The following is a 5,020-nucleotide window of genomic DNA, read 5'->3' as shown; positions in this document are numbered from 1 at the left end:
GATGAATTAAGGGTCAAGGGACAGGATTCAGCCATACAAGACTAAATTGTCGCTCATAACACTTAGAACTCAGTCTAATTATAAACTAACATGTAAACACAAGAAACAAGTAGCACCAACACACAAACAAAACCTATCAAGTGTTCCCACTAACATGTGGTAAAAAACCTGCTCATTCAGTCTAACACCACTCATCAACTTAATTAAGCCTTGACTACAACTACCGAGTGTTTGCGCTCCACCGTGGTTACCCCTGATAATGACACACACACCATTTGTCCTTTTCCCTCTTTCCTCCTCCCGCACACAACCCCCAGGGCATGCTGGCTTGGGTCCCGACAGCAGTCAGCCAGCCTACCATCAGACAGACTTACTTCGACACCTCTGTATGGGGCGATACCTCGTATAAGAGTCCTTAAATATAATATTATAGCCTAGGTATATTGAACACTTCTATGTATGTGAGGCCAGTTATGCTATACGAACCAACAAGTTGGAGAGGATGACATGGAGCCAAGAGTGCAGAATGCTGAGATACATGGGCCATGTGAGATGGACAAGTAGGGTATCAAACTAGGTGATAAGAATGAGTGGTGTGGAGGTGGTGCCCCTCTTGATCAAAGACGCTGAAGTTAGGGTTGACTGAAGATCTGCTGGGCAGCATGTTGGTAACCCTCCGCCACTTGTCAATGGTTGAAAACTCTCAGCGTCTTGCGGTGGGAGTCGAGTCCTCTGGATCACCACGTACACACGCTGACCACTCGGCCACCGGTGCACCATATGCAATCTGCAGGTGTAAGCTGATATTACATATTAATAATAATCGCCATATAAATTATGATCAAGAATGCCGAACATGTGGCCATTATGACTTCTTGTTTTGTTCTTATGCACATTCACATTTGAAAGTAATCTATTACTAACTGCAAGGTCTACATATATGCATACCTATACTCAGGAAAAGAAGTTTCTAATAAATTCCTGCCTGACAACTTGACCAGGAATCAGTCTGTTGTTTCTCACAGGCTGAACTGTTACTTCTTCTGCAGCGATCCACTCAGTAGTTGTGCAGGAGCATACAAGAAGTCGCAATCTTCATAGTCTTCTTGGGGTCATACTGCAAACTTCCTCCTGACTTATGTAGGCACCTGCACCTTGACTTGAGGATCCCAAAGGTCCGTTCGACAACGCATCTTGTCCTGTGATGACTTGTTGTAGCGCTCCTCCCCAGGTGTTGTCGGCCGTGCAACTGGGGTCATCAGGAATGGCTCCAGAGGATACGCAGTGTCTCCTGTGAAGTTGAAAATTCATTAATGCATTATTTATCATTATGAAATGCATGAAAACTATCTTAAAAATTCTATTAATATCTATTGCTGTGGTTGACATCTTTATCTCATGACTGGCCTTTTCACAAAGTACCCGAGTTACTTTATCAATGGCCTTTGAGTGGTCATTTCCAACACCGTTTCCAATAACACCTTGAAAGCTGCCACTCGCAAAAAACCTTAGTGTAGCCAGAACCTGGGTGTGTGTTGGGAGTGCATGTGCCCTCCTGGTTCTCCTTTCCAGGTGGGGGCGAAACTCATCACAGAGCCTGATGATTTCCTGACGGGGAAATCTATACACCTGCAACAGGTGTTCATCACTGACATGTAGTGGGTTGAGTGGGTCCCGATATCTCCTTTCCCTGCACAGTCTGCGATTGAAAATGTATGCCGCAACAAGCTCCATCTGTGAAACACAGAAATAACTACATTACTAGACAGGACTAGAACATACGGTAATTATTTAAGACACATAATTGTAACCTAATTAAATGGCCCTTAAAAGGTAAAGAAATATCAATGTTACGGTAAGCTAATTAAATGGCCCTTAAAAGGTAAAGAAATATCAATGTTACGGTAAGCTAATTAAATGGCCCTTAAAAGGAAAAGAAATATCAATGATGCTGTTATCTAAAAATAAATTGAGGACGTAAAGCAAATAACAATAATAATAAAGAAAGAAACATGTTTAAAAAATATGAGTACAGCTCCCCGAGCCAAAGCCTTCTTGGCTACACCTAAATCTCCACAACTAATGCACAAACCATGCATGAGTGACATTTATGTGACCCATGCCACATTGAAATAAGGCTATACACATGTATGAAGGCTATTACAGGTGCATGGGATAAGAAATATTAATCCAAGCCACCCGAGCCAAAGCCTTATTGGCTACACCTAAATCTCCACAACTAATGCACACATCATGCGTGAAAGACGTTCCTGTGAACCTTGCCACGTTGAAATAAAGCTGTACACATGTATGGAGGCTATAAGAGCTTCATGAGATTAAAAAATATTGATGTATGCCAACCAAGCCACCGCCTAAATCGGCTACACTTAAATCTCCACAACTAACCCACACATCATGCGTAAAAGGCGTTCCTGTGACTCTTGCCACCTTAATGTAAAGCTATACCTAAGTAGAAGTGCAAACACGTACCTTATATTGTGTATAGAGGTGGAGATGTGGATGAGGCGGAAACACTCCTTTAATGGCGACGCCCCCGCGACGGGTTAGGACGGAAACTGGTCGGATCTAGCCCCGCTCCCGAGCAGTCAGGCCGAGGGGCGACCTGACGTCACAAGATGGCGTCTAGGACGTTTTTTGAACATCGCACGGGGCAGCACTTGCAACCACAATGGCGGATTTAGGACCAAATGTTGAGATACGACCGTTTGAGCATCCGCCGCCTGGAGGCGAATCAGCTGTGTCCCACCTCTCCTTACTTCCTGCCCACGTCCGTCTAAGTCACCACACCTGTGGGCATCCCGGCCAACCTCACCTGCGGCGTCAGGCAGCTCGGGGACAAGAAGGTGAGAGGAGGAGGGAAAGGAGAGGAGAGCTAATATGTTTGTTCGCGTCTTGGCTTTTATGTGTAATGGTTGGAAGGAGACAAGGCGAGAAGAGACGAGAGGAAAGAAAGTTCGGATATGAAAGGAGAGAAGAGAGGAATGAAAAGAAGGTGAGAGGAAAGAAGAGGATCTCAAAGCTTACCAATTCCTTCCTGTTTATTCTTTCCCTTAGTGAAGGCTGGAAGGAGATGAGGGGAAGAAGGTGACGAGGAGTTGAGGAGATGAAGCGGAGACAGGAAGGCGAGAAGAGAGGAGAGAAAAGGAGCTCATATTTAGCCCTTTCCTTCCTTGTTCCTGCTTTTCCTGCGTAAGAGATGTAAGGAGAAGATGAGGAGGAGGTGAGAAGACAGAAGACACAAGAACCTCTAAGAACGGCATTTTTTTCTGTTTCCTGGTGTGCTTGCTAGAAAGGAGATGTGGAGGGGGTGAGGGATAAGAAGATAGAGGAGAGCATAGAAGCGTGAGTTCGCCTCAAAATTCCTGTTCTTGTGTGAGGGAGAGGAAGTAGGAGGAGAGGAAGATATGAGGAGACAGGAGAGTGAGGAGAGAAAAGGAGCTCTGAGTTCACCTTTTCCTTCCTGTTCATGGGTAAAAGGGAGACGAGGAGATGAAGAGGAGGAGGTGAGGAGACGAGTGTGTGAAGTGAGGAGAGAAAAGAAGCTCTGAGCTTACCTATTTCCTGTTCCTGCCTTTCCTGGGAAGGAAGATGATGATGATGATGAAGAAGAGAAAGGAGGGGAGATAAGAAGATAGAAAGAGAGGGATACAGGTAAAATTCTTGTGCTTCTTGAGTAAGGGTAGAATAACGGGGGCGAGAGGAGGGAGGACAGACGGGGAAAGAAGGGAAATAAAGACGAGTAGAAGTGAAGGGATGAAAGGGTTAATAAAAGAAAAAAAATAGTGATATAGTGGACTGGTGATGGCTGCTGCTGCTGCTGCTAATGATGATGATAATGATACTGTAAGGATGGGGAGGATGTGTGGGAGGGAAGATCAGAAGGAATGCACGGAAGGGTGTCTCGATGGATCGCTGGAAAATGACACAATGGAAGGTGAAAGAGGAAGGGGTTGAATACCTCTCCTTTATCATCCCTATGCCTCCATGCCAGGGCCAAGGGCAAGGGCAAGAGTCAAGCCAAAGAGAACTCGCACCACGGCGCCGCCAAGAAAAAGAAACAGTGAGCGCGGTAACGCTCGCTGAGGCAGAACACACATCGGAGCAAGGCTGGCGGGATGTGATTCCATTGGACAGACAATGCAGAGAAAAGTCAGAGTAGTGAGATTCATGAGTGTGAGCGGCGCCACGCCTGTGCTCGGCGACACGGAAGTCCTGCACAGTAACTGATGAGTCAGTGTGAGGACTGTTTTTTTTTTTTTTTATCAAAATGTCAGAGCAGTTTTTGTTTTGGATTTGCATAGGCCTTCCGGCCTGTTGGGCTACCTATGTTATATTCCTTACTAGTATTTGGGTTTACTTACGTTTGTTTGTTTTATTTGCATTATAAAAAAAGGGAATTCATAACGCTGTGTGCTTCATTTGTTGTAAAGAGAAGGCTCGAAAGAATTAGAGTTTGACTTTGTAAGCTAACGAATATATGTTTGGAAAATTAATGTTATGTTTTGTTACCCAGTTTTCTCCCCTAATAAAATCAGTAAATGTGATGAAAATCTTCCCTGGAATATGACAATTAACAGACCAGTAGTAATTACAAACAATGGTGAGCACGCCTGAAAACATAACAAAGAATCCACCACGAAGGAAAAGCGACAATTCACCTGAAAAAAATGTTAAGGAGACACCAAATAATAAAAAAAAGACTAAGAACACACAAAAAAGACAGAAAATATCACAAACCAACTCACACAAGAAACAAACAAAACCAATCATAGTCAACAAAACGAAGGAAAAAAACTATAAACATACAAACAAAAACAGGGCAGGAAAGATTCTGATAACTCAACCTGGATTTAGCGAGGCTGTCACAAAGTCCGTCATGTTGTGTGTAATGGGAACGGGAGGGGGAGAAGGGTGATGAGGGGGAGAGAAAAGGGGAGAAGGAGGAGTGTGGAAGAGAGCGTGTTGGAAGGGGACGTAAACTGGAGAGATAGGAGGGAAG

The 5,020-nt window shown here is 44.4% G+C and overlaps 1 long non-coding RNA gene across 2 annotated transcripts; it reads right to left on the bottom strand.

The window, feature by feature from the left end:
• Positions 1-6: 6 nt before the first annotated feature.
• LOC126993576 (uncharacterized) lies at positions 7-2,551 on the bottom strand. Of its 2 annotated transcripts, none has more exons than XR_007747962.1 (4): positions 2,491-2,551; positions 1,525-1,734; positions 949-1,291; positions 7-787 (listed from the first exon to the last, which is right to left on the bottom strand). It is a non-coding gene; the product is annotated as an uncharacterized LOC126993576 (long non-coding RNA). The 2 variants fall into 2 exon arrangements; XR_007747963.1 differs by lacking the exon at positions 2,491-2,551 and having other exon boundaries at positions 7-384; positions 487-787; positions 1,525-1,719.
• Between the last annotated feature and the right edge of the window lie 2,469 nt (positions 2,552-5,020).

This window comes from Eriocheir sinensis, unplaced genomic scaffold (assembly GCF_024679095.1).
Source record: "Eriocheir sinensis breed Jianghai 21 unplaced genomic scaffold, ASM2467909v1 Scaffold636, whole genome shotgun sequence".
Lineage (NCBI taxonomy): Eukaryota > Metazoa > Arthropoda > Malacostraca > Decapoda > Varunidae > Eriocheir > Eriocheir sinensis.
The sequence above is the reverse complement of the archived record's forward strand: the minus strand, read 5'-3'. Positions and strand labels throughout refer to the sequence as shown.